At 43.4% G+C, this 20,149-nt stretch overlaps 1 protein-coding gene across 6 annotated transcripts in view; it reads right to left on the bottom strand.

Moving 5' to 3' along the window:
• The window catches only part of foxp2 (forkhead box P2), a 106,033-nt gene that overhangs the window by 81,996 nt on the left and 3,888 nt on the right, over window positions 1-20,149 (bottom strand). For all 6 annotated transcript variants that reach the window (XM_030440121.1, XM_030440120.1, XM_030440125.1 and 3 more), the window contains exons 2-3: window positions 14,029-14,096; window positions 13,266-13,331 (exon numbers count right to left, since the gene is read on the bottom strand). The gene's annotated coding sequence lies outside the window, so the exon portion shown is untranslated. The remainder of the gene's footprint in view (window positions 1-13,265; window positions 13,332-14,028; window positions 14,097-20,149) is intronic.

Genomic DNA, 20,149 nt, shown 5'->3' with positions numbered 1-20,149 from the left:
TGTTGTTTACAAAACATACACAAATGGAGAGCAGACTCATTAGAGATCTCATAACACCAGGTCCCAAAATAGAGCACGGAGCGTGCATCCGTGGGCTAAAACACTTGTCAAACCATTATCAAGGGTGACTTTTAATTTACGCAAAAGGCACCCAATTATACTTTGAGGCAGCGTTTTCAACACTTTGCGAACTTGGGAAACATCATTAACTTTCTCTCGGTATTGCCTTTTGCCCCTGTCGAAGCCTGTTGCCATCTACTCAGGAAGACGAAGAGCAAAGGGGATGTTTCTGACAGCTTAAAAGTACCCATCAGCTGCCTGTGAGACATCTCCCTGCACATCCAGGCCCGAACCTCCCCAAACAAACAGCAGGCTCCACTTCAAATACATAGCAGGACTATTAGGTAATCTTCTCCTTTGTTCACTCTCCCTGAGCCTTGGTGACTAACCTCAATCTCTCCCTGTTCCACCTCCTGCCTTCAAGCTGACTACACAACACTTAATGCTGCCGGGGCTCTATAGGAGCGCGCTATGATGAATGGCTGGAAATAAACACATGCTATCTTCTGTATTCAAAGAAGTTTGTTGTGTTATGATGACAGTACCAGTTTGGTTTTAAAGTGAGAGGGGAAAGAAAAGGGGAGGGCGGCAGCACAAGGGCTCTTTGTTTTTGGGACGGGACAAATCTGAGGTTTCCTTTTGGATATTCAATATCCTGCAAGGTACAAAACAGAGTTACAGTAGTCTAGTGTCTGGGTTTTTTTTTTTTTTTTTTTTTGGGGGGGGGGGGGGGGGGGGGGGGGGGGGGGGGTGAGGAGGAGGGGTGTAAGGGTTTGCTACGTGTGTCTGTGAATTGTTGCATGCTTTTTAGTCAATTGCCGTGTGGCTTTGCGTGAGTCGCTTCCAACAAAGCCTGGGAAATCAATCAATCTGTGAAGAAATACCTCTTATGCCAGATGTGGCACTTGGAAAAAAAAAAAAAGGGAAGGACTTAAAAAGACTTGCTTGTATTAGGGACTCTAAGGGTCCAAACAGTATAAAACCACGTTGAAATGAAATATTTATTACAAGTGAATCAAGCTGTCAAAATGCTACCTACTCCACTTTGAATTTCTGCTTGTTATTTTAGGTGGCTTCTCTAAGGCAAAGCATGTCAAATCTGTAAGTGTGTAAACGTCTCACTCTGAAATATATCTCCACTGTTTACTTAACAAGTTGCCAAGGAGAATGAAAGACAAATGTTTCATTAGCAGGTGACTTTTTTTTTTTTGTTTCTTTTACAAGTCTTCAGTAGTTCCGCTCCTTGACACACATACGCGCACTCTTGCATACACCGAGTGTAATTATAAATGCAATGCTTGCTATAGGGAGCTGAACTTTTCACACCTTTCAAAGCCACAAAATTGGATGGTTTTGTGGTTGTGCAGCTGCTGCCGCTCCGCACTAATGCAAGGCGGTGTCATATGAAAAATATTCCTCTCCCCAAACCACAGGGCTGGTCATTAATGAAACACAGGCCGCGCAGTGAGGTCATACAGAGTCTAGATTTCAGCAGCCACACTTAAAAACCGCTCAGAGAGAATAGAGAAACATGAACACAAATCAGATTCCAGCTCCAAGGACGGGGAAAATAAATAAATAGAGAAAAGGCACTGGCCCCTCTCACATTTTCCCCCGGCGCTCTGCAAACAACCGTCAACTGCAGCTCAGAAACAGCTCACAATGAGAGCAGACTAAACAATCTGGTCCCGGCCAAGGAAAATGCTAAGCAACTCTGCACACAGGATGTCTCACCCTAATTGCCAACTATCAAATCTCACAATGGAATCCATCCATTTGGCATAATCTTCACAGTAAACCTGGCGATATACTTTTTTGCTTTTAAAAGTGTCAACTTTTGTGATGAGAAGACGAGTTGCAGTTGTTGAGAATTTCATTTTCTGTCTTGGATTTGCTGTGGGGGTTTACGGAGCTTACAGGGAAAACTAGCAATAATGTGTGCTGAAGGAGGAGAAAAAAAAAAAACTTTGATTAGATAAAGGTGCTGGGGGTCTTGTAAATGAGTGATTAAAATCCTCAGCATTAAGATAAACAGACTAAATAAGTCCCTGAAGACGTGCACACTAAGGAGGGGGAAAGAGCATGGGCGAGTCAGCAGGGGAGACTGACAGGCTGGAGGTTGGCATGGGAGCGTAACTGGAGCCTGGGGACTGGTATAAGAAACAGCGTTACCAGGAGGGACCAGGGCTTTAAACAGGAAACTAATGGACAGTCTCCACCATCCTCCATGTGGCATTGTATTTTCTAGCCAGTCAAAGCCATGCTCGCAGAGACCCCATGACTTCAAACAGCCAAAATAGCAGCACATTCATGAAACAGAACAGAACTACTGGGAATTAAAGGAGGCAGGGAAAAAAAGAAAATGCACACGCACACACACACACACACACACACGCAGGCGCACACAAAAAGGTAGCAGGCCTCGACAGCAGATGGTAAAATTAACATTTCAACAGTTCCTTCCTTTCATGTAGGTCTCGGCAGAACTTTTTCTTTTTTGGGAAAAAAAAGAGGGGCTTCGGTTTTGGTGAGATACAGTGGTATAGAAGGCATCTGGAAAAGGGGGAAGATGAATATTGGCTTATTGCTCCTGATGGTCCACCTCTATGAAAAATTAAATAGGTCTGTTTTGCAGGTTTCCCCTCTCTGGAGTGCCCTAAGCTGTGTTATGGAAACATCATCTTGGTAATTTATACGCCAAAGAACACCTGGTGATGAAAGAAAAATAAACTAGTCCTCTCTTTCTTTCTCAATTTAAAGCCCCAACACTTTGGCTTTGCGCTCTCTCCCTTTTATGTCTCTTTTTCCACCTTTTTAATGTCCCTCCATTTGGCTTATTTTGCAAGAAGTTGGCATCCATTGTAGTGTTAAGTCGTTCACAAAATACTTGTCAGATTCCATTTTGAAGTCTTGATATACACTTCAAAAAAGGTTCTGTAGAGACGTTATCATGGAGCGAGTGGAAGACTGAGGCATCTCTAATGAAGACCCAAACAATGGACAGCCTCTCTCATTTCCAACCCTGTCCAATGGAGCGTCTCAGTAGTACCCATTAATTTGGACACAGTTCTGGCTAAATTACATGTGTTCCACCTCTGTGACATTTTAAATGCAATTAAAAGCTGGTTATGGAAGTGTGCGCGGACTTCCCTGTGATGAAGGGAAATCACTGACGTGATTAACATGCAAACGAGCTCACGCTGGCAGACTAGATTGGGGTTTGAAAACCTCAATTACTTTTGTGTGATTATCTATTTACCAGTACACAGATTTCCATTTCTCATCTCCAGCCGAGCTCCCTGCGCACGAGCCTCAATTATACGTGGCACACCTTTATTTATGATGCGCGCGACGGCGAAGTACAAGCTGTAGTTATTTTTCACTGTGATGTATTGGGTCTTTACAGGCTGCTCATGAGGCTGGGCCACCACACCAACGCCTCCTACTGCTGAACCATTTGCTTTGTGAGCACTTAATATGAGCTTGATCCCTACCACCCTACACACCCAATCCATCCATCCAGCCCCTGCTTAAACTCAGTTTAACCCTCCTTAGAAAGGAGAGGGCGGAAAATACAGAGGGCAACCATTTGTCCCTTTTAACTACATTTTATACTTGGAGAATAAATAAAAAGTGTACTATACCACTAAAAACTACAACACTAGCAGAAATTATAACCCTTTGTGTGTGTATGTGTGTGCATGTGTGTGTTGGGGGTCTATTATCTTGAGACTAATTGCAGGTGAAGATTCAACTGTATCGAGTGGAGGATGAGAGGTAGGTGTGGATTAAATGAGCAGAAGAAAACCACTCCAGGCCCTATAGTATGTATCATCTTGTTGATGCAATTATTAAAGCAACGCCTGGCAGCGCAGGAGGAATGCAATCTAATTAATTTAAACGGCTGAATGGTAACAGAATTACAGTTGCTTTTTACAGTTAAAATTTACATTAAAATATATATTACATTTCCCAAGCTGTCAAGATTTAAGAAACAGAAAAAAAAGACTGGAACTTTTTTTAAAGAGAGGGGGTACAAAGCAAAAGATAATCTCCCGAAACACACAAAAAATTAATGACTGACTGTACAGTGACTTTGCCAGTACTTGCTTTCAACCATTTTATCTGAAGCCCAATGATTATTTTTTTTAATGTATAGTGCATGAGTTTATTGTTTGTCAGTGTTGTTGCATGTTTCTCGGTGCCCAGGGACAAGAAGAGAAGGAAGACACACATATCTGTGGCACAGCCAGGCTTTTCACATTGTGCCCAGCATACATAAAACATGCCCTGTTGCTTCAGCTGGAGCAAAAAGGAAAACAGTGCCATCAAGTGAAATTTCTGAGGATTCCTCAGCAGATAGATCTATCACCTTATCAAACAGAAGGTAGAAGAAGAAGAGAGTCCACATTTGTAAATTAACAGCGTCGTCCATCCAAAAATACGAGACAGTAACACTTTTTAGTGTCATTAAAATATATTCTTTACATCTGCATCTTTTCCTAAATAAATGAAACCTGGATGGGAATTTTAGACACAAGAGCGCCTCCCACTCAAGTGGAGATGATAAGACAAGGAATGAACATGAAGCTTTCCTGACTTCATGTTCACAATCCTGTTTGAGGTACCTCAGGAACAAAGGGAATCATTATTACTATTTGAACTCAGTTGCCAGGACTTGGCTACAACACTGGTATGAGGTTGCTAGAGTAGGTAGGGGGGGGAAAAGGCAGTGGGTGCAGCATATTGAGTGAGTGAAACTGGTGGTGACGGCTAGAATTGTGAGTGAGCGAGGGAGAATAAAAGAGAGAGAGAGGGGTAGAGCTTAGATAATAGTAGATAATGGACAATTAACTCGGGCTGCTAGTGCCGGCTGCACTGAATAGCAGCTTGTGGTGCAGCGAGTCCCCGATCACCACTCAGCCATATTCACATTGGGAATACAGGCGATATCAAGCTGCAGGCTACTGGGCCTCAGAGGTGTACACGCTGCATTAGCAATCTCCACAATGCCTTCAAACAATGCTCGATACCAACAAAGTGTCCCAAAGTGCAAACGCAAGCACTCTGCCGATGGGAAGTCTGCGCGGGGTGCCATAACCTTGTCCATTGTTTCATGTCCTTTCACCATCAAAATAAACCCAGGAGCCGTAAATCCATTAAAAAAATATAGTGACATACTGCCATTCCAGGGTGCAGACGTGGAAATTAGCATAATTAAACCTATATAAAAGCTAATTGCATAAATAAATGAGTGAAAGTCACCACTGTGCATCACACAAACAATGCATGTGTTCATATCGGGAGCCTCAGAAGTGTTTTTAACAGCCCCTCCACCCTCCCACATCCCCTTCAAGCTCCATCTAAATCTATTGATCTGTGAAACACAGGGACCCAGGGGAGGCAATTCACTTAATATCATACATCTAATGATGAGATGAATAACGATTATACCATTTGGTAATTAAACGTCTTACAAACCATTTAACTGACTGTGCGTCACGAGGGGTCGCTGGAGGTCGTAGTGATTGTTTTTCATTTCTTCGCTCGGCACGAAAAGCAGGAGACGCACGCAGGAGGTGAGGCTGGGGGAGGCGGTGGTGGGAGAAAACAGTGCGTGGCACAATGGTGAAAACACGCTAATGATTGTTAGCAGCTATGGCACTAATCCCTAATGCTGTCAAGACTTTGAAGGGAAAACAATTTGGAGGGGGGGGGGGGGTGAAGGAAACGTGGGGAAAAGCCAGACAAACATCTTTGCTTCCCTGGATTTTTTTTTTTTTTTTTTTATATGTAGAAATCTCATTAGCTTGCTCGTGTGTCCTCTCACAATAAGGGATAAGTGAGTGAGGAGAATAAGCCCGTATTTACTTGTGAACTGTAAATATATGTGAAAGAGGAGGAGGAGGGGGTTTATGTGCAGACACCTTCATTTTTTGCAAGAATGTGTCTGATCCATGCAAAGGTGTGTTAAACACACGCTCTGAGAGCCAATTTACTGTCAACAACCAGAGCCTTAATCCCTACTTACAGGCAATAATTACCCAACATTGCCATGTCAATGTGTTGTTGTGTGTACTCCAAAGGTCTGTTCAGGGCTTATTTCTTATTAAACGTAATGTAATGTATACAGTGAGGCAGGGAAATCGGGTAAGAAAGTTTGGAGACAAATGTCCAATCCATGTTATCCTTTGAGGTCTAACAAAACATTTCTTCTGTATCTGCTCCTCACGCCTTCACACATTTACTGACGGAGGGATGTGTGTCAAGCTCCTGGCTCCTTATTGAATGATAGCTGGTAAACATTGTCATTCCAAAGAGAGACGGGATTAAAGCCTGCTTCGCCCATTGAGGCGAACAGTGCGCGGAAAGAGAACCAGAACAATGGCCAAATGGAGGACGGTATCACAAGGGTCCAATGTCTGCCATGATGAATATGTGGGAGATTATAACCCATTCCATCATTTCCATAATGTAAAAACTCTCTTTCTTCTGCGCCCCGTCGACTATTCACTAAATAAATGAGAAAACTATCACCCGCGCGGAAATATTCGACAAAAGGCGGAAGGGGAGGCTTTGAATGACCTCCGTGCCTTTGACAATACAGCCGCTGTCCGACCACATTGGGAAGCATCAGAGTGAGTGAGACCTGGTTTGGGTATTTATCACTGGGCACAATGCAAATGTATTACCATGTCACCTATACCACTTTACTGCACAGAATGGAAGCACGGTGAATACAAGGGAGTTTTGTACAATACCAGGTGGAAATGTGAATGTGCTTTGGACGTGTGGCTTTGGTGCCTCGCGAGCGCTCTAAACTGAGGGATCATTCAGTGGACGCCTGTTTAAAAAACCCCGTAGCAGCAGAGAGTCAGCCCTTTGCATTTAACCAATATGCTAAATAGCCAGGCTAATAAGTCCTTTCTAACAAAAAAAAAAAAAAAATCATTTGAATTGGACTGGTTTGAAAGAACTTCTGAAAAGAAAAGTAGAATTACAGAGTTCAGAGCAAAGAGGACGTGAAGAAAAGAAATGATCAAGACTACCTTTGGCTGTGGGTGAGTTAATAACTTTTCTTAAAAGACTTTTTGAACATCTGTGAAAGCTATCTGGTTAAGTACGGCTTCCGGGGAAAAATAAATGTCCTTCGCGTTATAAAGTTATACTGCATACTGACTTTACACTATGGACTGACGATGTGAGCGGCCACTTGACTGCAGGCCCTTGAATCCAACTGTAACTGAGGCGAGCTCCTCAAAAAACATTAAACTTGTGAAATTCCTGAGCCATAGAAAATATCTCCCCACTCCGCTCGCACCTCGGCATCACTGACACCTTTTGCAGCCATTCACTTGATGCATGTGTGTCTGTTTATGTGTGTGCAAGGTTAGGTGTGTGTGTGTGTGTGTGTGTGCGCGCACGCTGCAGACTATTCCAGAGATTTCTCCCACGGTTACCTAGTTTATTTACTTTATCTACAATATAATGCTTCAGTGAACATTAGCAACTTTGAGACACAAGTTTCAATCAGTGGTGCAGCGGCGGTGTGTGCTCAGCCAGGTGCGGAGAAGAGATGAACACCGCCGCCGAAGAGACGGCGCAGCTTTAAAGCGAAGGGCTGACAAAGAGGTCCCAAAATAATGTGATATAAAAACGGACAGCGGGAGAGGAGGGAGAGGGGAAACAAAAGGATGGAAGAAAAAGAGAAGCAGGGAAGAAAGCCAGAGAAAATAAACTGTACAGGACAGCGGGGGAGAAGAACAGGGAGGAAAGGCTAGGGTTGGTTTACAAAATAAAAGAGAGAGGTGAAATATTGTGCAAGAAAGACAGACAAAGAGAATGATAGATACGGACATAAACAAAGTGAAAGAGAAAAGGAGAAGGAGAAAAAGAATAGGGAGGGAGACAGGGTGTTCTCCCTGGGTAGTATGGAGCAGGTCTTGTCCAATAAACACAGGTGAGCGGCTCGACAGGCCAGGACCACCAAGCTGACTGACAGCTGAGAGTGCTCACTGACCGCCAGCTTTATGTTACATGACATGAGGTGTGCAACTCGACTGACAAAGAGAAACTGCCTGCACCTCTCAGACTGTGGGAGAGCAAGCGAGGAGGGGGGGTGTTTGACGAAAGCACACTGGCGGCATCCACGCACCGTGGCCACAAAGTTGCAAAATATATCCACTCACACACACACACACAGACAGGAGGAAGGCTGTGCCATTTCCCTTCACAGGTGAGCAGAAGGAGGAAACACCCCGGTGCTTCGGTTACTTAGCGGGAGAAAGTGAGGAGTTGTTGGGTGAGGTGAGTTGGGGGGGGGTTTGAATGTATGCTGTGTGCCGACTGAATCTTTTCCACATGACGGGCCTCGGGCTGTTTTTGTCAACTGCACTCTTGAGCAGCAAGGAGTCAGGTAGTGTGACCACATGATTGCCCAAGAGGCACTGTGGTGAGAGAGGGAGAAATGGGAAGAGAGAGGGAGTCAGAGTGAGAGAGAGAGACAGAGAGAGGGAGAAGGATCGGGGGGCCGGGGACAGGACCGATGCAGCACGCATGATGAGGTGTAATCACAAACCCCATTCAGAGTGCAGTGGAGTTTGTCAACATACACACATTCACATTCCACTGTCTGTCAGCTCTATGACCCAAATCGAGCATGCTGGGTGAGTGTGTGTTTTTTTTTTTTTATTTCACACACACACACACACACACACACACACACACACACACACACACACACACACACACACACACACACACACACACACACACACACACACACACACACACACACACATCACGGATGCTTTCTGCCCATTTCGCCTCCAACCAGGTAGTAACGGTTTGCACTGTCTGGGCTTGTGGTTTGCGGCAGGGAAGTCAAGATTCCAAGCTCTTGTAGGATTTCACTGCCGCCTGTATCCCTTTTCAACGGGCGATCAAGTGATCACGATGAACAAAGGGACTTGGCTTGTTGCCTCTGGAGTAAAAGCTTTTTCAGTGGCTGTGACCGTGTGGTTTGATTAGAAACTTATACACAAAAAGAAAAAAAAGAAAGAAAAGTGCATGAAAGAGGAGGATGGTACTCATCTCAAGATGGAATCTAAAAAATGTTGCCTTACAGACAACAAAAACAGAATACTTGATAAAAAAAAGTTATTATTATAGCTTATAGCAATTATAGCTTAATATGCCATGTACATTATATTCTGAGTGAAACTATTCAAATGCTGTTGTATTTTCACGTTAATACACACGAAACTAGATGTCATTACATACATGGCATGAAACAGAACAAACAATCCTATGTGTCTGATTAGTTAAACAATATGAGTCTTATTTCACCGCAGGAAGCCAAAATCCCCCCTGTCACAATCTATTCTGAGGTGGATGTAAGTGCAGGAAACACAGATGTGTCTCCTAGAAACCAATTTCTGTGGATATCATACAGTATGTGACAATATTAACATAATGTTTGCGTTTTGTTTCAAATATTAAGAATTCAGCACTGACTTGACGGCAGCTCGAGATAGCTCCACGGACGTCAATATCATTATAAAACACTGGACTGTGAAGGGCTAACATAAACTGAGGGCTATGTGTGCAGGCTGAAAAATGAGGCCCTGCGTGACAGTTTGGTGATAACACACAAGTTCAATCTGTCAAGACAATCAGCATTTCGACCTCGGGAGAAGAATGCGCGACTGTGTGCGACCGATTCATTGGACACGATCACCTGCGAGCTGAAGCCACTCGTAATTCTTCCCACCTGAAATGAGGAGTTCAAGCTCGTGTCAGGCCGCTCTGATGTCATGCCTGCCTCGGGTTGGGTTTCACAATAATCTCAGGCTCTTGGAGAGATGCCATCGGGTCCGGCATCCGCACCCGAGGTTCCTCCAATTAAATTGCAGGGAAAGAATAACATTAAGAAACACTAGATCCCCGCTCGTTAGAAATTAAGGTGGCGCACGCAATATTTGCAATCAGTCATTTTTTAAGTATCCATCATCTCTACTATGAGGTTTACAGAACTTTTAGAGGGGCCCCAAAGCATGCGGAGGTCGCCTTTGCTGAGAAATGTACTGCTTTTCTCGCTAAGGATTTCCAAAAATCGCATCAAGATTTGGCATTTTAAACAACTGGATAAAAGCTAAGATGAGGGATACAGAGAAAGAAAGAGAGAAGGGTAGATGAAGCAGCGACAAGGATCAATAGACTCATTGAGCCTCTTTATCTCCTCCTTAAGGAACGATGGCAATACTTATTCTGAGCCTCCTCACCTCCCCACTTTCTAACTCCATTCTCATGGCAAATGTGCACTCTGGACAAACACTCTGCATGCAATCTCTTTTCTTCGCTCCTCCACATCCTCTCTTGTCCCCCCCCCCTTCACCCACCCCCAGTCGTTTCTCTTTCACATCAGACTCATGCGAGGTAAATACCTGACACTAAGAAAAGACAGCTGAAATGTTCATATGGAGTTCTGGACTGAATTCAGCCTTGTTATATTTGCAGTGTCTGATGGCTTTCATATGGGGCGATCTCGGCAGTAAAAAAAAAAAGGGCTTGGAATATACATATCAGGTGTGAAAAATATTTCCTCTGCGGATATAACTTAAGTACGATTCCGGATGTCTATTTAAAAAACAGGACAGCTCCTAATCCGAGGGATCAGCAAAGGGCAGGATGTCATTGGTCCGTCCACTTTTACAGCAATTTGCACACAGCACGACACTATCAGACCCCAAACCAAACCTCATTAAATCAAAATATGGAAAGTTGGGGAACTTCCAAAAACTTCTCTCCCTCCCCCATGCCTAAGTGTGAAGACAAAACAGTGGACCATAGAGAGAAGGGTGCATGAAGAACGGCAGCAGATCCTCAGGACTGAGAGCAAAAGGAAGGAAGAGAGGGAAAGTAAACCTTTGATGAGTAAGACTTTTTTTGTTAAGCGAGGGAGGCTTAACTTTAAAATATTCTGGGTGGCAGTGAATGGGGGATTGACCAATGGCCCTGATCTCAGCCACACACTGGGGCACTGGGGTTAATGGTGGATAAAGATTAGAAAAAAAGGGGGTTGCTTTGCCTGATCTCCATCCACCCCCACGCTCCACCCTGCAGTTTTCACCTTCTGCACCAATCCCAAATCAGCTAGACAATGGGGGCTGCCAATGGGGAATGATCCGAGTCCCTTTGATTTCTGCTTCTACCCCCTCGACTGCTCTGAGTGCCCAGGGTAAAGACCCGTGGAGGTTCCCCCTGTTTGCCCACTCGCGGGGACGACAGTTAGCAGGCTCAGGGAAACCATTTGAGGATTGGAAATGGAATGACAAGAGGTCTCTGATCTATGACAAGAAATCAATTTCAAACTGGAAATGTGAGCAGAGGGCTGTTCAGTCCGAACTGCAGCTTTTTTAAAAGCGGCCAAAGATATATTTAATTACTGTAGATTTTTATATACGTCTACGCTGGAAGAACAGCTCACAGTGTTGGGGCAATTACACTTTTTTTGCGATGATTAGAAGGACTTTTTTAGGCCAGCAGATATGCAGTAAGACTTCATCTTTGAAGATTTTACTGAATACTAGACAAATTAAGAGCTAATATTTAAATCTCTTTTAGGTAGGGAGAGGAAATCTGGACTCTGCTCCACCCTGGAAAGATGGGACTCTGGGGGAGGTGGACCTGGCTCTGCTGCCAAGCCACCCGAACTTTGCTCCCACACATGCACTTTAATTCAAATCTTTACCTCAAAGGTGCCACTGCACGATGACGTACTGAGATAAACAGATATTCTCCCTCAGGTTGGAATTAGAACATCTAAATAAACTCATGGTCTGGATTCAGAGCAAATGGACATCAATTTCCAGGTTCAAAGCAAAAATCACCAGCCAGTATAACAATCGGTATATCGCTGAATCATATCATAAGGACTGATTATTGAGCGACAGCACGGGGAAAAAACACCTGTAGCTTATCATTCCATTCAAACATACCAGCAACACTCGTTTGACCCAAAACTGCTTCTTTTTTTGTTTGACATGTTTACTTTTTATATCAGATAAACACCCAACACCCAGTTTATATGTTTAAACTTTAGAGTAGTGCATACTGCTGTTTTTTCACATACTTAATTTAGTTCCAAACCAACTAAATTAAGTTTGACTCTCTCCATCACGACATGAAAGTATTTGGAAATGTGTCTGTGTGAATATATATGAGAGATCTAATCAATAGAAAGGCCACGCTGGAGATATAATTGGTGACTCCCGTTACGCGACCTAAGATTCCTCACACTCAATGGTAGAGTTACCTGGTGACAAACACCATATAGTCTCATTAGCTTTTAAAATGGAGCTACGATCGTGTCAGAACTACAAAGATGAAGCCTCAATTAAATAGTTACTAAATAAAAGAGCTGCAACTAGTGATACTTGGTTAATCTGTGAGTCATTTTTACTAAGTACGAAACTTAGTTAGGGTTAGTCAGTAATAATGTCCGAATTCAGTCAAAAATTCTAACTTTTCAAATGTGACTATTTTCAGGTTTTTTTTACTCCTCCATGACAGTCAACTGAATATGGTTTGATTGCAGACAAAACAAGACATTTGAGGATGTCATCTTTTGGCTTTGGAAAAATGCTTTCCACATATTTCACAATTTTCTGACCCAAACAACCAATCAATTAATAGAGAAAATGACCGATGGATTAATCCATAATGATGACTTAGATATTGACTGAATAACTTCTAATATTTGATAACACCCGTAAATTGAATCGTACGTGTTGTTATTCTGTTGAAAAACATTGTGTTTGATACAAAAACATAAAAAAATCTGTCTTTAAAAACATTTTTCTAAATGATGCCATTCTAATTGTAATGGCTCTAAATGATGTGAGAAGTTTAGACCTTAACACAGCTTTTAACACTTTAAATATGAAGCTTGAAATGCTTCTCTTGAGAAAATACTTTCCATTGTTGAATAAAGCCCATAAGAAAAATATTTACTAATAGGTCTACTTTCCTCATACCTGGCTCTGCTGTTTTGTCATTCAGCACCCAGGACTGTGTTTTTCTAAACGCACCGGCAGTTATGACTGATGTGAGTCATTACTGTGGACGCATTAATCAGGGGGAAAAAAAAAACACACAACACCAACTTCAGGCATGCAAGGACAATGAAAACTGCTTTCACTTACCACTTTGGACTTTACAGTGTGTGTCGTCTGCTGTTTTCTACGGGCGCAGAGTGCACATATTTGATCCTGAAAGGAAAGACAGGAAAATAGTTGTTTTGGACTGAAAATATGAACAAAGCTGCGTTTTTTGCCTCTAGTTTTAGCCAGCAGAGTAATGCATACCAGGTACACTAACATCGGGTTAGAGCTGAAATAACCCTGTTCACGTTTTCCGTTATGTTCCGCTACAAATCTCAATCAAGACGTCAACAAAATACATTTAAAAAGAAAAACTGATATCCAAGCTCTCCCGCATTTGTCCGCCATAATGCATATCATAACTTCTAAGTTAGAGTAGATTGAAAATCCTTGGGGTGTGAAAACCAAACAGGCACAACTGAAAGGTTGCCCAGTGGAGGGGGAATTCTATCAAGGTGGACAAGATGAAGATTTGTTACATTTGAGCAAGGGAATGGGGCCCCCTTGACCTCCACTAGCCACTACAATCACCCGAACACAGTGGGGCTAACGATAATCTAACAGCACCACCACAGACACAGTTGGTGTGTTGATAAAAAAACAAAACAAAATCAGTTTATCATTTTAAGACGTTCCTTCAATGGAGTTTCACTTTGACAGATGAATGATCTTGAAGATATAGTGTCGGTTACTATTCATTTTAACACTGATCCTTGAAAAGACACTGCTAACGCTACTCTGATCTCTCCCAAGGTTGAGGATTCCTTGACAGATGGACATGAAGGGCCCATGTTCGAATACTCACCCTTTGGGAGAGAAACTTGCTGTTGTTGTCCGTCACAGGAGTGGAGGGAATCCAGCGATGTCCGCAATCTGTGGCGAGACAAAACAGAAAGTATACTAATTAGTCCAAATCTAGTCAAGTAAAAGCCGATCGGCCTTTTTCTTTTTTAAAACATTGCCCTGGCACATTCAGTGCCGGTGCGGACATGTGTGGACTAGATTGCGTCTTGCATAACTATTGTAGTGTATGTAGGTGAAAGCAATAAAGTTTAGAACAACAAAGTGCACCTGGATTTTGCTGTGAAGCATGAGAACGTGTGTGTGTGTGTGTGTGTGTGTGTGTGAGTGAGTACATGCACAAACAGGCAACGTACAGTACAGATGCAGCTACAGTCCCCACACCCCCACCTCGTCCACCTCGCCCACACTCCCTCACTCTCTCTCAAGTGAAAAGGTGCAGTGCCTGGAAGGCTCGAGCTCTCAGCGCCAAGTAAATCACACTGTTAACCTGACACCATTGATTTCTCATGTCGGTCCATTCAGCTGTCTGCATCTAAGTACACATGTTATGGCATCCGTATAATTTAGAAACCATTAGTAATGATTATTTTTTGTGTTAATCACTCCAGCAGGAGTGTACAATACCGAGACTGCAGCCACAGATTGCTCTGGACGTTTTTACTGCACATACATCACATTTAGAACATTAGGGGGGGGGGAAATATTTAATTCCCCTCATTGAAGAGCGTCATGGAGGCAAATTTCTGCTGCTGCTGGGGGCACAAGGGGCACAAAACGGCCTGGATGTTCCTCTCCAAGACTTTTTTTTTTCCCCTCACCCTTTTATTCTCCCAGAATTCCAATGACCCCTACAGGCAACCAACGACTGCTGAATCCTAAGGAATGTGCTCTCTGAACTGTACAAAAAGCCCTCAGCTCAGAAGAGCACAGCTGAAAACAAAACATGCCAACTGCTATAATTTTTCACTGTTTTGAGTTTGTGGAAAATGTTGCACAGATTGCCGTGCAACATTTACTCAGAATGGGGTGAGAGGGTTTGAGGAGGAGGGGGGGGCAGTGCCAAAAGAATGCACTGTTACTAAGAAAACAGACATAAAACAGTCTGACAAGTGTAGACTCAAAGAGGGGCATTACATAATCGTATGATTAAATTGTATTGTGTGCGTACAGGAGCTGCAACAAATTATTTTTTTTCATTATCAGGTTATCTGCTGAATATTCTTATGATAAATGCATCAATTGTTTAATCAATAACATGTCAAAAATTGACTTTTCTTTTCTTTTTACATATGACAAAGCTCTAGAGCACACATACTAAATATGTGAAAAACATTCTTACTTATGTGTATAACGTTTGACATGATACTTGAATTTTAAACTTCTTCTTCTGGTGTATAAATGAATATTTGATACGTCTTTCAATATCAGGGCAAAAAGAGAAAATAAAATAAAGTTCAAGGTAAACAAAAAGGAAAAGGATACCGTTTAAAGTGGGTTTTTTTTATTAATTAACAACCTGCACAGAAAAAATCACTTGATATATACAAACATATTTGTAAAAATGTTACTACTTGGTTTGAAAATTGGATTGTATATATTTATTTTTATACACTCAATACTGTTGAATGGGGACAACCTTAATATGTATATTAAGTAAGATCAGCAAAACTGTGGAGATCTTGAAAGAGCCAAGCTGCACGGGACGATTCAAACAGCCAACCTTACGGTGAAGTCAAAAAGACAAATAGTTTGAAACATAATTTAGATATAAAGCATTATTTCAACTTAATGCCCCTTTACCTCAAATTATTTGCTGCCAAGTACACCTCTGGGCTATGCAGATGTCATATTTTATTCACTGGAAAAGCATTAGGAATGCTATTAGTCTGTATGACCTCCAATTCGTGGGGATTTACAAATACCACACATATCTTTATGCCAAATATAAAACCAGTGGTAAATTCTATCAACTTATAAATATGGCAAATGCATTCAAGTATTCATGAAGGCCTAATAATGCTATAGGCTGATATTTACATAAAGTGCTCGTGCACTAAGTCAAGATAAACTATTTAAGACCCCGGACCACAAATACCTCCACAGTGCAGAAAAAGGAGGGTCCTGCGATGAAAGAGGACATTATGCTAACAAGTCAGATTACTGTATACAATAACTTTATCTTAAAAGTAAATACCATCCTTGGTGTTGGAAGAAGAGGGGGGAGGCGTTATGGAAAGTCGCTGGCAATATTTCTGTGGGGACCAAATGCTCCTTATCAGTGTTAGTCGAGCAATTCAGGCCCGCCCGAAGAAAGATGAGTCTTCAAACTCATTCTATTCATGGTCAGACGTGTAATTACCCTCAGCTCACAGTCTAGACGTAACCGCTTTCACAGTATTTAAGACCCCCTATGCAACGCGCGGACGCCGGCTCCTACCACCAAGCCCTGCACGTTAAATCTGTGGGCAGATAAATTAGCGAAGAATGCAATAAAATAGACACAATGAGAGGAACTTTATCCTCCCCGCTGCTAAATGAGATTTCTTTGAAATGCAGATCAGTGGCTCTAGATTAGTGAATTTTAGCTGCTGTCAACATCATAACAAAATACAAATGCGATTGTTCGCCGCTGCCTTATCTCCTTGCTTCCATCTGTTGGCTGGTTATTTACTCCCCCCTGATTTACTATGCAGATCTAAATAAGTCGCATCAAAAGGAGGGCTTACTGCACAATGCCTTCTTAAGCTTCTACATCAAGGTATTTGAAAAACCGGTAGTCACATGAAAAGGCTGCCCATCAAAGGCACATCTCTAATGAACTCTCCCATATCAGAGGGGGCTTGTGGGGCCTGGCTTTAAAGCCGTCTGTGCGGAGAGAGAAAGAGAGGGAGAGGAGAAGAACTACAAATCAGACCCACCAAGCCACGGTAGAGGAGAAGGGGAGGAGGACGACAGAGAGAGGGAGAAAAGAAAGGACAGGGAGGAGGAGGAAGGCTCGAGTTATCAGATGAGATTAGCTCGGAGAAGGGACTAGTCCCGGGGTCTTTCAATCCATCCATCCACCCATCCATCCATCCATCTAACTCTTCGGTCTAGGTGGAGGAAGGCACTCATGAAAAGCACTAGATTAGAAGAAGTTACAATGGATTAGACTGGGCACAGGTTAGTCATACTGGACTAAACCAGAAAAAAAATTCATGCAATTTCTACCTTTAAAGTTACTCTGAAGGAAGTGTCCTGAAGGCTTTTTACACAACTGGGTGGCAAATCAAAGAGCATTAATACATATCTGTCAAAAACTGACAAACCAATCCGGTTCTCAGAGGGAGATTCTTGGACTGTCAGGGGAAAAAAAGCACACTCTGCTGCCCCCCCTTCTCATTCTCCCCAGGTCTGCAAACAGCTTCGGTAATCTTGAACAGAGCTTTTGCATTACGCTCCTGCAATAACCTTTAATTTCATGGTGTATTTGTTGCATTCGGCGCACAGGCCGGATTACAACCGACAATCTTCAGACTTATACGGGGAAAATAAACTGCATGGAGAGATCATGATCTGTCCCCCCCCCCCCCACACACACATACACACACACGCCACCCCACCCACCGCCGTCATCACCGCCACCATCCTGCTTTGTAGCAGTGTGTCTGGTTGAAGGGGGGGGAGACCCCCACCAACAAGCATGCAGTTTACCAGTGAACAATTAGCCCCGGAGCAAGAGCAGGCCCGGCACTGGCACATGTGGTTAAGAGGCGAGCGCTGCGGGAGAGCGCCAGATGATGAAGGGATGAGGATGGGAGGAGGAGGAGGAGTAGGGGGGAGGAGGGGGGGGGGAGGGAGATGAGGACGCTGAGGGGTGAGGGGGGAAAGGAGGCGTGTTGCCAGACACGCGTGTGCCAGTTTTTGGCTACTGGGCATGTCCTTCGTCATTCTCTTACTGCTTCTCTTTACAGGGAAGATAAAGACAGATAATGGGAGGGGGAGTAACCTCTCCTCCTCAATAGCAAGACAACTTTGACTAAGAATTTTAGGAAGCCATCCAGATTAAGCTGTAATGTGAAGGCATCCGACGGCTGAGTCGCTTCGCTGCGGAAACCCAACTTCTCGTCCCTCCCCTCATCCCGCCTCGAGCATCTCTCTGCTGAGCAGCATGCCAACTGGGCCCGATGCCAGTCGCATTTGCAACCACAAGGGACCCTTGTCTTTTTGCCTTGCCTAATGAAATGACAAAACAACAGATTTGCATATGTAGAAACAGGTGTTGTAACAGGTTTGACTCCTCTTGACCCGGGCCGTGTTAAAGAGAGAAAATGCAGAGAAAAAAAAACATGCCAGAGAAAGAAAGAAAAAAAAAAAAGAAAAAGTTTATGACCAACAGCTGCCTGGAGGTATTTAGGCTCTAATGGGCACTCGAGTTTGCACCATCTGCCCTGCTGCTCGCCAGAAGTGACAATCCAAATTAAAAACCACTCATCAAATATCATAAAAATAAACCATTGTTTTTGCTACCTCCATATGTTGTGGCCATTTTATTTCGCTCAGCGTTGGAGGCTCAGCTTCTAGGCCTGTAGCTGTGATCCAGGGAAAATCCAGAGAGCCGCACGGTAGCCTGTAATTACCCTCCCACCGATCCGCTGTCTTCAGACCAGAGCCCTGCGTCATCCTACACATTATCCAAGTCCATCCTCTCCACATTACAGAGGAGAAAACCGAGCAGAGTCAGTGTGGCTAAAACATGGTCATTGTTTAGAGTAGGATTAGGGGTTGCCATCCAAGAGAGCGAGCTGGGTGTTCAGATGGTGGAAGGAGATAAAATCACTCCACTATACTTGCTCGTAACCAGATAACTGCTGTTGTCCAAATTTGTATTTGCAATGCCAGAAACACAAATTGTGGCCGAGTGTGTGCTGCTGTGATGTGAAACAACCCAAATGTAAAAAGAGAATCTGAAAATGTCAAACGTCTCCCCTGCACATTTCGACCAAATTATGTCCTGACCCAAAGGGCTCGACTGGAAACATTCCTTTTGTCCTTTACTAAATGACACAGCTACTGTACGGACACCCCTGCCCGCCAAACCCGCTCAATGCCGCCACCGCCACCCAACCCCCCACTTCTTCCCCTGTTTTTATTTAGATGAGTGAGACAGAAGGAACAAACCTGAGACAGTCGTGACCCTGCGCGAGTGTTGTAACTTGGTCTAGAGCTACGCCGGCAGAAGGCAGCACCATATGCCCTCAGCCCCGAGCTGGATGCTCTTTCTGCAGCCTAATGTGCCTGTCAAAAACTGTTACTGTCACGAATCCCCCCCTACATGTTTTTTTTTTCCCCCTCTCACAACATGTTGGAAATAAACATTTTTTTTTCTCTGTGTGTCTCTCTGGGTAAGGAGGAAAGGTCCTTGGAGACGTGAGGCAGTAACTCTTTTGTGTGTGTAATCTTGAGATTACCTGTAATCTTGTGATGATTTAAAAACTAGAAATTTTTCTAGATCATTACACTCTGGTTGTCACTTGGTAGACATTAATCTTGCTGGAGGTGACCAAAAGATGTGTCATTTTCTTAGTTTGTGTTCTGTCAAATTTGCAACGTAGGATAATCAAACCTTTATGTGTTTACCAAAAAGATGCCTTAGTAAAAAGGCCCTTGAAACAAAGGTTCGGTTAGCCACCACTGTTAGCCTCAGCGCTGTCTCACATCATGTTTGACTGTTTACGACTGACGGGCTGACGGCTGAATGCGGCATGGACATCAGTGACCTTGCCTTTTACCACGAGTGACCCTTCATCTTTAATTCAGGGCAACCCCGCCCCCCCAAAAACCCAACACATTTTGTCACACCAGGACAGTGTCCATCTGACCGTGACTTGAATAAAATAGCCATTGTACCTTCACACCAGCGAGTAAACACGCAATTGTTAACTCAACGAAGGGCAGGGGGAAAAAAAAAACTGTGGCTGCTGCCGGGTGTACCGTGATTCAAATGAGTGCATGAGTTTATTGGATAAACAGACTGACAGGTCAGCTCGAGTTACAGGCAGCTCGATGGGAGACTATTAACTACACAAGGTGGAGACTATGGTGCCAAGAGGTGAACTCTAAACCTTATGAAAAGGCATAAA

Source organism: Sparus aurata, chromosome 14, assembly GCF_900880675.1.
Source record: "Sparus aurata chromosome 14, fSpaAur1.1, whole genome shotgun sequence".
Taxonomy (NCBI): domain Eukaryota; kingdom Metazoa; phylum Chordata; class Actinopteri; order Spariformes; family Sparidae; genus Sparus; species Sparus aurata.
The sequence above is the reverse complement of the archived record's forward strand: the minus strand, read 5'-3'. Positions and strand labels throughout refer to the sequence as shown.